Source organism: Rutilus rutilus (genome assembly GCF_951802725.1).
Source record: "Rutilus rutilus genome assembly, chromosome: 22".
NCBI classification, from domain to species: Eukaryota; Metazoa; Chordata; class Actinopteri; order Cypriniformes; family Leuciscidae; genus Rutilus; species Rutilus rutilus.
Window position 1 is genome coordinate 30,931,137 of NC_140227.1, and position 11,951 is coordinate 30,943,087.

Sequence of the window (11,951 nt, forward strand, 5' to 3'; positions counted from 1 at the left end):
AAATCAATGGCATGTTGGTTTTAACAGCGGATTCTTCATCTGAGCTGTCAGGAAAACCACTAGAAGATGAGCTGCAAACAAATATCAAAGCCTGAGTGTTTGCAGATCCTCTCAATCTGGACTTCAGCGCTTTATAGATCGATTATTTGATCTGGGCTGCGTTTCCCGAAAGCATCGTTAGCCAACTATGATCGCAAGTTCCGTCGTTATCAGCAGTTCAACGAGTCAGTGTTTCCCGAAACCATCGATCCAACGAACATTCGCAAACAGCATCGCAGAGTTGTGTGTTTGAGCGACAGATCTCGACCTGTGGTTAGAAGCAGAGTTTCTAGGTTGCATGACATGTGGACTCAATAAATCCTTATCTTGAGCAAAATAAGCAAGATGACATTCAGTACAACCTGTGTCTTTTATTTAGAATACATACAAATGTCATTTACGTCTTTGAGTTTTTTCAAGAGATTTAAAGCGTCGTTTCTGAAGAGCGCGCGCATGTGTGAACGAGCTCTAGTGTAAGAACGAGTCTATGATTGAATCTGGAAATAAAGCGAAATAACTGAGAAAAATGAGAAATAGTCCTCAGATGCCATGTCTGTAATTGATATCAAAACATCTAGCGTTAATTCGATCTCAAACAGTTTCATTAAAAGAAGTTATCACTCCACCACGTGCGTGACGACATAAACCAACGTGGTTGAACGACCACTTTGACGACAATATTATGGTTTCGGGAAACAGTCGTGATTAGCTAGTTGATTTCTTCAACGATGCATCGCACTATAGTAGTGAAGCACCGAGTTACGTCGTTGTATGGAAAACACACCCCTGTTCTGTTTATCTGAAGTCTTTCTGAAAGAGGTCAATGTGTCAAACACGTTTCAGAAGATGCAGTTGCTCTGCTGTCAGAATCGCAAACACGTGGCCATCGTTCTCTCACTCGTTCACAGGTGGGCAGCTGTTCAGTAGAGCGCCCTAGTGAGGGAACATGTGTCGCAGGTCATTTCCTATGTGAAAACAGACCATAAATCAGGAGGAGATCCAGCTGTTTGCTATCAAACCAATGCCTCACAGAATCACACGTTTAAAGGGTAAAAATACGCTCGTGTTGTGTCTGGATTACCATAAATACGGGATGACGACTTGGAAGTGTTTACGGCAGCGTTCAAAACACCACAGAGGATCCGATCGTCTGTCGCCTTGCTGTTCACAACAGGAAAATTATTCATCTTTGCATTGATTCTCGTGCAAAAGAAAACACTGGCAATAATAAAGTATGTCAAACAGAAATGTGGAGTAAAATTGTTGCTATTTTTGTTCTTACATGAGAATGCTATACAAAAAAAATATCCTAGTCTTAATTTTAATGGTAAAAGACTGTAAAGCTGCTACAGTAAAAACCTGTTAATTGGTTAGGGCTAAGTTCCTTTAAATACAGTGAAAAACTATATCTAATGGGACATTTCATGTCATTTTACAGCAAAATATTGTCAAAGGCACAGTTTTAGAATGAAGGAATGAACGATAGACAATAGAACGACAGATAGATAGATAGATAGAACAATAGATAGATAGATAGATAGATAGATCTGTTCTTAAAATGGTTGTCAGTAGCCTATATTATAAAGGTAAAAAAGCAGATTTTAGTAATTTGGTATATTGATATTATTTAGTTTTTGTTTTGCTGTAAATTTAAGTTGCTATCACATTTTTTATGGTAAAGTTCTGGTAAGCACAACTATAAATTTCACTGATTCTTTTTTTTTTTTTTACAGAAAAGTTAAAATTATTAAAACTAGACTACATTCAATGCATGTAAGCTTCTGGGAAAATTGCAGGCTTTTTGCATAAAAGTATTACAGAAACTTTTTTTCCATCTTGAGCCCAAGATAAAAAAAAATATATCCACAATAATTCACAAGATTGGAAGAACACAGACCAACACATCAAACACGTTCAGTGTTGAACTTCAGCCACAGTGTGGAGAGTTTAGAGAAACTACGAGACGGATCGTGCATCCATCAGGACGGGAGGGGTTGTGGGATTCTTGGGAAGGAGAGAGACGTCCACAGAAATGAATGTTTCCATATTCCAGGTGCAGTGAGCTTTCAGGAGAGCGTTTGGCTCATCACGCTGGATTACTCACTGCAACCCCCTACCTCAGCGCTGAATAATTACAGCTCGAGCTGTCCGACAAACTAATGGCTCTGACAGAACCCTGAAAGGTCACATAGTGAAATCCCTCAGAGGGTCTCGGGCTCTCTCTCTCGCTCTCTCTCTCTCTCTCTCTAGTGTTCAGTTGTTCAAACTTTGGCTTGAAGTGTATTTCTTCAGGTTCATGTATCTTACAAGCAAAAACACAAAGAGCTGAACTTCAGAAGGAAGATTCCTGTAGAGGGGAAAAACCTAGTGATCGCTCTTTCGTCAGTTTGCACTTATGAAGAATCAACTTTGTCTCAGTTTTTTTCATTGTTTTTTTTTTTTCTCCTAAAATTCCTTAAGAGACTGAAAAACTGAGTCCATATAACAGACAATAAGAGCACATATCAGATCAGATTTGGGTGAGAATCTAATGTGAAATGTTTGAGTTCATGTTTTGATAGACTTTGCAAATATGAGCATTTTCTCTTTTAAAACTCATAGAAAAGTGTTGCTATATATATATATATATATATATACACACACACACACACACACATACATACATACACTGCATATTAATATCTATATTGTTCACTTCTGACCCAATGCCCAACGTTTCACAAAAATGTTTTATATATAAACAATTACAAAAATATAAACATAAAATATATATATAAGCTAAAAACAAATAAATATATGTGTAAATATTTTATTTTGATGTTTATATTTTGTTAATATGTTTATATATAAAACATATTTTTGTGAAACGTTGGGTCAGAAGAACATCAAATTATATAAACATCTAATATTTTTTATAAGTAGTGAAAGTGAATGATTTCGACTCTTTAAAGCTTTCACAGTCGCTCACTTCTGACCCAACATTTGACAATAATCATTCTTGAAGTTTCGAAAGAAAAAAAAGTTCAATTTTAAACGAACCACATGACACATCAGATCCGCCAATTCAGTGTCGTTTCAACAGACTATTGCATTCCTCACTGACTTAACAAGCTCGAGTCCATCAGGATAATAATTCCAGCAAATTCCAGGGAATATTACTCATAAGTGAGTGGAGTTCAGTCGCAGACACGAGGAGATATCGCTGGAGATACAAACAGCATGTTCACAGCTCATGCCTCCCTTAAAAGTCCCACCGTTTGATATAAGACAGCAGGGAGTCGTGTGAGTCCGGATGGGACGGAGGTTTCGGCGCTAATGGTGTGTTTCAGTAATGGACGTGTGTGAGTTTAGGTGATAGCCAGATCACACCCCCCGCTGAGAAGTGCAATATCCTGTGGACCATCTCCGCTGGTGTGACCAATGCCGAACAGATGTTCAGAAGTCCAGATCAGGAGGATTCCTCCTGCCTCCCGAAATCAGCCCGCAAAGCGATTACATCTCACATTTTCAAAGTGTTTCAACGCTTGCACCTTGGAAACTATTTCTAGGTTTGCGTTCTCGAGCCGCTAAACACTGTTGTCGTGCGAATGAATTAAAACGGTGTCGTGTTAGCGGCCGCTAAGTTAATAACTAATGCAACGGAAGTGAATCAATCAAAAACTAACTTTATCTGGACAATAACTTTATTCTAGAGCTGCTGTAAAGCCTAAACAATCTGTTACTGTAATTTCCTATTATCACTGTAAAGCTGCTTTGAAACAGTCTGTATTGTTAAAAGCGCTGTATAAATGAAGGAGACTTGACTTGTGCCGAGATCCCACCGCCTTTAAAAGCGGCGTCTTCAGTTTTGTTAACAGCACGCTTTGATCCACCGGCCAAATGGTGTTTTTAGGAGACACTTGCGGTTTGACACCAGGACTGTAAAGTAAACGTCCTCTCTGTTCTGTTATTGAGCTCTTCTAGCGTTTACAACCACTTACATTGGTAGTTATAACAGCTTTTAGTGTTGAGACAGCAGTGTCTTTCTGGAAAGAAAGCTGCCGAGAGTTTGCAAATAATCTGCAAATCTGATTTAAAAGAACACCTAACACAAAATAAAATTACACAATGTGGATACAGACATGATTAAGAAGAGCCAAGCTAACTCAACCAGGTCTTGACCTTTAACCCTGTGTCATTGCAAAGGCCTAACATTTGCCCTGGGTTTCACAGACAAGGCTTAAGCGAGTCCCAGACTAAATGCGTGTTTGAGCTGTTTTAAACTTTATCCCTTAAAACTCATCTTTGATCACCAAAATGACATATTTAAACATTTTAGTCCTGAAAAAATGTCTTAAAATATCTTGAATGTAACTCGACAGCCTTGCCTCATTTAGTATGCGCAGTTCTATGAATATGCAAATGAGCCCCGCCTCCACTCACTCACTCGGCTCAGAGATCCACTGGTTGACGATCACACGTTGATCTGATTGGTTACAAGGTAGTTTGTGACGTCAGAAACACCAGCGATTTCAAAGCGTGTGTTTGAGACTGTCTTTGGTTCACTGCAGTTTTAAGGAGGAAACACTCAGCAATGGTGTCGACTTATGAACTTACACATGCTTTGTCTTAAAGCAGATTAAAAACACCACATAGACACATAAACTACATTAAAAGCTGGATTTTCACCACAGGGGGACTTGAACTGAATGCTGGTATATCTTAAAATAAGTCAGTGTCACTGTTTAGTCTCAAGATGCACATGTACGTTTATAAGAGCTACTTAAATGCCCTAATTGAACTAAAGCCTAATCCTGGCTTAATCTAAGCCTTGTCTGTGAAACCAGGCCATAGAGTTCAGTCCATCCTTCAGTCTGTCATTAAAAGTGTCACACGCACCTGATGTGAGCAAACGTTCCCCAATGCAAAGACAAATAAGTCACAGAACGACTGTGTGTTACAATAAATATGAAGATGTGCGCTGCGTGTCCGGAGCTGTTGAACACGTCTGAACCGGCGCTAGGCCACGAGCCAGCGCTTGCGAAACCGCCAGGGATTTTCTGCTATCAGGCATTTGTCTGAAACATGTACGAATCCATCAGCAGCGAAAGCGATGATGATCCGTCTGTATGACTGCGCATAAACCCACGGCTCTCTGCTGTCAAAAGTTCTTTAGGTATTAAAGGAGTATCATCCGGTTACTGCATCCCTTCAGGAATTCATTAAGTCCCGAATCAAAGCCAGCCAAGAGGCGCTACGGATACCCTTCACATTTCATAGCGGGCCGAGCATCTCCTGCTCCCAGCGGCCGGCAGATCTTTGATTTCAAAGCGTCTCGTGGCGTGTGATGGCCTTTCAGGAGACAGAGATCCTCTGATTTCATTCTCCGTAATTAGACGCTGCTTGATGCGTGATTGTCTCTGGTTGATGAAGGCCTTTCTACGGGATCTTTTTTTTCCTGGAGTTTCCAGCTGGTTGCTAGTTCGATTTCAGTTCTTCAGTAGAAGTTAAGACGCTTAGATAATAAAATGCTAGAAAAATATTTTTGGGGGATTTCAAGTAAGTGAGTTGATATACTGTATGTGTTCAGCAGAGGGTTTTCACTCACACTTTAGTCTGAATATCCACAGCTTAACATCTAGTGTCTTAGATGCTTGGATAGTAAAATGCTATTGGTTACACTTTATTTTATGGGGTCATTATTACAGTGTTATTATATATTTAAGTGCTGAGTACTAATAATTAACAACATGTACTCACTATAGGGTTAGGGTAGGATTAGGGTTAGGTTGAGGGTTAGTTGCATGTAATGCATCATTTACTGTTAATACTATTGTAAGTACATGTAACATATGTAACAAGGACACTGTAAAATAAAGTGTTACCAAATATTTTTGGGGATTTAAAGTAAATAAGTGGATATACTGTACAGGAGTTTTTGAAGCACACTTTAGTCTGAACTTCCATAGCTTAACATCTAGTGTCTTGGATGCTTAGATACTAAAATGCTAAAACAGGGATGTGTGAGTTCGTAGCACTTCCCTTGAGGATTCACCAAAGAAAACCCCACAACCGCACCGGCACAGACTGTAAAAACCACAGTGTGCCGCGTGAGGAAATCTCAACAACATCCACTCTGATTCTGAGCGAACACAAGCGGGAATCAAAGCGAGCGATGCAGTTTACATGAGCAGCGGATTCACACTGACAGGTCAGAGCTCTCGACGCTCTTCTCCAGGACGGAGAGGAGAGAAACATCTCACCAAAGCTAGCCTCAGGTTCTCACACTGACAGCTGTCTCTGAGATGGATCTCCATTCAGGCTGTTAAACATCATCATGGAAATATCAGGAAATATCACATGATGTTGTGCAGTGGTTCTCAACCGTCTCAACCCCAAAAATGCATTCTCAGGTCTGTTCTGATAACGTCAGAGAGCAGGAAACATGCAGTGCTAAATGCTGAAACAAAATGCAGCTAAATCATGCATATCTCGAGTAGCAAAATATATATTTTTAAATTCAAGTATTTATTTATTTTGTATTTTGCTATTCTAACTATATATATTATATACACACACACACACACACACACACACACATATATATATATATATATAATTTTTTATATAAATTGTAAAAAAATTGAAGTACATATATATATTAGTAAAAATACTAGTATATAAAATAATGTAAAATAATAATATAATATAAAATTCAACTATTTATTTTATATTTTGCTGTTCTATATTTATATAATAATATATAGAGATAATATAATGTAATATAATATTTAGACACATGTTAACATGGGCAGATTGTGTGACGCCTCATCCTCAAACACCACAAATAAATCTGCAGTTACGACCCAGACGACATTAAATGCAGGTTACGGGTTTAGTGTTGTCTTGGGTCGTAAAACAGAACCGATAGAGAAGCGCTGGAGCAGTTTGTGGAGGGAAGCCTCAAGTTATTATGTTGCTTGAGAGTTTTTCTAATTAGGAGACAGACAGTAGTGATCAATCATGAAATCACAAGATCCACTTTGGTGATAAAGGGCGGTGAGCCTGCGATCTGATTGGCTAATGAAGGAACACACAGTGATATTTAGCTCAGTACAGTGCAGAAACAGGTTCAGGGATAGACAGACTGCAACTCATCCAGTGGACTAAATCACATTGTTAAAAGTTAAACTATTTGTAGTTTGCTCTAACGGCACAATGCAACTGCAAACAATCAGCTAGAGGCATTTATAAAGCATAATGTGGCGATTAAAGTACGAGCTGTTGAGGAAACATATCGTCAGCAAATAATGTGCTGTTGACAGTCAGGTATAACAATAAGAAGATAATAAAACTCCGGCAGTCTCTTTTGTCCGAACTGCGCTCAGAATAACACAGCACACGTTTTCAGGGGTCAGCGACTCACAATGGAGGAACTTCTGAGGAGCTCGACTTCCCTCGGATTTCTTGACCTATTGACAGCGGACTGACCTTATATACTCCTGTGAGAAAGCCTATTGTGCTCTGGAGTCTTAGCAAGACAAACAAGAGAGTTCCCTGCGGTCTTAAAGAGCCTTGAGACAATCCTGACCGAGGAAAGTCCTTGAGAGCGGCTTTTTAAACGTTTATGCTCATCAAACTTCAACTCATATTCCAAAACAAAGCACACTTTTTTATTTAGTGTGGAATATTCGAAAGCCTCGAGAGAAATGCAGGAAAATTCCACCGACTAGAACACAAGTGGTCTTTTTTTCTTACTAATGTTTCTCTTCTACATTAATTACCCTAAATCATTATGTTAAGTTTGGAAATCGTCCCCGAAATTCCTCCGCAAATAGCCTGAGACTATGTGCATGATTCCAGACATCTGGCACATATTTTCCTGGCGTGAGCTAAAAACAGCTTTATTCAGTGATCGTTGTGGGTTTGTTCACCTGGAATCGGTGAGGCTTTATTTCTCTGTGTTAATTGGTAAGGATGTGTTGAGCTGAAAGCGGACTCTCTCTCTCTCTTTCTCTCTCTTTCTCTCTTGTCTTAACTTCTGAATCGTCTCTGCGGGGAGTTTTACTCAGTTTCCATTCAGGCCCTCCATGCGCCCTCCGGTATTTTCAGCTCCTCTGCTTTCGCACCATTGGCTTCATTAAATTCTTCTCCAATGAGAAGGATAAGAAAAGGGCTGACGGACCCTGAGAGAGCGGGACGTGTGAAAAAGGCTCCGGGGGAGATGAAAGAGGCCCCTGTGGCCCCGGGGCCCCGGTGACCGTCAGCTCGGCCGGACCTGAATAATCCTGAATGGGCCCGTCGTTCTTTCACATCCTTTTCAACCTCTTTATCCTGACTGCTAGAACTCTTCATCGCGCACAATGGCAAATGCACTAAAACTGTTTTCTCATGCTAATGGATGTGAACTCACTCCCACCAAATGCTTTTTGCTTTTCCTCCAGGATTTAAATGGGCCAATTAGAGGCTGTTATTTCTCCTCGTCTTCCACATCTCAGAGTTTTTCCTCTCCTTTTCTAGTGAATTGCACGTTTTATCAGCGAATCCTCGCGCCGTAACGGCCGAGACGGATCACGGAAATTGATTGCAAGTATTTCAGGAGGAGAAAGCAGACAGTAAACAGAGAAAAGAAAAAGAGTGCCTGAAGAGCAAACATCAGGTCTTTCAGCTCTCAACAGCTTGTGCAGCTCTCTGAACTTCTGTCTGCATTCATTATCCTCTGTTGGATTATTCACTCGCAAGATACACTCTATTATACTATTTACTTAAGCTGATTTCCACAACAGACGACTGTTTTAATGGCAAAAATGTCTATTTTTAATCTAAAGCACCTTTTTCCCCCCTCACAATAAAATCTGCTTAAACTTTAAAACCTCAGAAGGAAATTAAAATGCATATGCACTCAGATGACTGGACTATGTGTGAGTGATCTAACACGCCTGGATGAGTGGATGTGTTCGGGATTGGCGCCTGGCACCTTCTGATCACATCTTCCCCCATATGGATCAAATTGCAGCAGAATGTTTGAGATTCCAGTGTAAGGAGTCAAAGAAGAGTCGAAAAGCGGCTCTATTCTATTCTGTAGTCCATCTCCACAATTTCCCTCCAAAATAACTCCATTTGAAACAGTTTTGTGCATCCGAAAAGAAAAAGAAAAAAAAACGAAAAGAAAAGAAAAAAAAAGTTGATGTGATTCTTTCCACATGCAACTCAAATATAGCAACAATAACTACAACAACACAAATATTTGAAACGCTCATTAAACACACGCGTGCATATAAATCACTCACCAGCTCTGAAGAGTGTATCAAACCTCCAAACTCGCTCAAACACGATCAAACTCTTTCTTCACTGGAAACTTTCTGGCTCCAGAAAACAGAAGCGCGTCCCACGAACATCCATCAAAACACGAGAGAAGATCTTCACGAGAACCAGCGGATCTGAGGCGAGAATCATTCAGAAAGTTCAGTTTCGGGATTCTTCTTTAACTTTTACGGTCCATCAGTGAGAATGAACGCATGAAGTTTTCATCATCTGACCGCGCGACGACAACAACGACGAGCGCGCGCGCGCGGAACCAGAGAATCAGAAGTTTGGGAAATAAAAACAACAGAAGAGTTTGAGAGTGCGACTGTTTGCGGTGAGACCCTCGGGTGATCTGTTTTCAATGCTCTCTCTCTCTCTCTCTCTCTCTCTCTCTCTCTCTCTCTCTCTCTCTCTCTCTCTCTCTCTCTCTCTCTCTCTCTGATGGGTCGGGCTTCACACTGAACTGATCGCGTCGGACTAAAGTTACATCAAGTTTTTCTACAAGGTCATCCTGGAAGAAATCAGATGGTGAGAAAATCAAAGAAAAGAAAAAGAGGTAACACTTTATTTGACACTCTTCTTGTTACACGTTACTGTACACTGTATAACAGTAAATTATGTAGGCTATAATGACATGCAAATAACCTTCAAGCAAACTCTTACCATATTATAGCAAGTACATGTTGTTAATTAATATTACTTAGTTCCTAAATATATAATTACACTGTAACAATGACACCTTAAAATAAAAGAAATCAAGTTTTGGTTACACATTATTTAATGTGTCTTTGTTATACTGTAATTATAGGCTACATTTAATTATTGAGTAACACTTGTACTTAATGTGGTTAGAATTAGGGTTTGTTTGAGGGTTAGTTGCATGTAATTATGCATAATTTACTGTTATTACTATAGTAACTGCATGTAACATTTGTAACAAGGACACTGTAAAATAAAGTGTTACCCAATTTTTTTTTTTTGTGGAACTTTCAAAGAAATTGGCTTACTAAATATGTGAGTATTTATTAAAATGTGTATTTTATTGCATTATTAGTTCTTTATAATTTATTTTCTATTTTTCTTTACTGAAATAGAAAACAGAGCATCAGTATCGATGCGCTTCGTCCCAGATCTCCCAGGCTCAAATCAGCCTCATTTATCACTTTTAGCTGACCGTGGCTCGGTATTTACAATAGAAAATGGAAATGGGGTCAAAACTAATTCATGTGAAGTTTGCAGCAGATAAAAAAAAAACAATTTATTACGCTTAATTAACACACTTAGACATGAGCTGCTATGACACAATAAATTATTCTTAAATCACCATTAAAACCAGCTGGGTTATTTTAGACGCTACACTTCAGTATACTGTGATTAAACTCTGACTTCACATTAATATATAGGCTATTGTACATATTAACATTATGATCCACATTTCAAGGTGTTCGTGCAAATGGTGTGGTTGAAAAGCCTTCAGTTATTTTCACACAACATGCTTTAAAGGAAAAAGACAAATCTGAAGTTAAACAGTGTAATTGGAAACATGTCCAATCAAACTAGCAGCAATGAACACTGAATATGTGTTTATTGTATTATATTAATGAAGACATTTAAAAAAATATATGAGCTTGTTTATGGAAGTATAAACCTGAACTACAGATTAAAGGTGTTTTATACATTTTAACTCTGCAGAAATCCCCGTTTTTGGTGCCAGGTGCATGACCTTTAATCCAGGAAGCTTTAATATGATTTTTGCATCCTGTTACACACGAGAGGAGACGGTGTGTGTGTGTGTGTGTGTGTGTGTGTGTGTGTGTGTAATGAAGAGACGGGAAGCTGTTGCACACCGTACAGCCCTAATAATGACATCACTGCTCATATGATCTCACACACACACACACACACACACACACACACACACACACACACACACACACACACACACACACACACACACACACACACACACACAGTGCCAGTAGTTGTGGCTCTGTGTTTAGTGATCATGCAACTCTAAGATTTTTCCATTTTGGATACACTAGTTTAAAACAAGACATAATGCATTTTGGAGAGTTATGAATGCAATAAAAGAGAACTAAACTAAAATTCCAATAACATCATATTTTGGTTATAAAAAGGTATTTAAACTGAAGCTGTGAAATTATTCACAGTGCATTTTCCATAAGGTCGGAACAAGCTAATGCATGTGTTTTTAATATTGTAATTTTATACCGTTTATTAATTTCAATTATGGGCTTTATAATTACTTTACAATTATTTTATATGAAAACCTATACATTAGTTTAACTCATAAATTAAGCAATTTCAACTTTTCTATAAGTTATTTACGATAAAATGACTTTTACAGCCAAGTTGAACTTGTACTTGTACTTAAAAAAAGAAAAAAATTAAGGCAGAATTGTTTTTGTTTGTTTACAGTATAATAACTATTTTATAATTATTTTCCAATTATGTATTTCAGCTATAAAGCCTGTAAAAGGCTGTTAAATGGCAGATTTCAAATGTGACAACATGCCCCATATAGTTTTGTCCTTAGCAATAATGGTGGAAATGACTTTTTTAAACCAGAAATTGACTTTCAAAAATATATATATTTACTGGAGTAA

At 38.5% G+C, this 11,951-nt stretch overlaps 1 protein-coding gene across 1 annotated transcript in view; it reads right to left on the reverse strand.

The window, feature by feature from the left end:
- Positions 1-9,693, reverse strand: part of gli2b (GLI family zinc finger 2b) — an 87,319-nt gene extending 77,626 nt beyond the window's left edge. Inside the window, exon 1 of the mRNA XM_084395100.1 lies at positions 9,309-9,693. The gene's annotated coding sequence lies outside the window, so the exon portion shown is untranslated. The remainder of the gene's footprint in view (positions 1-9,308) is intronic.
- Between the last annotated feature and the right edge of the window lie 2,258 nt (positions 9,694-11,951).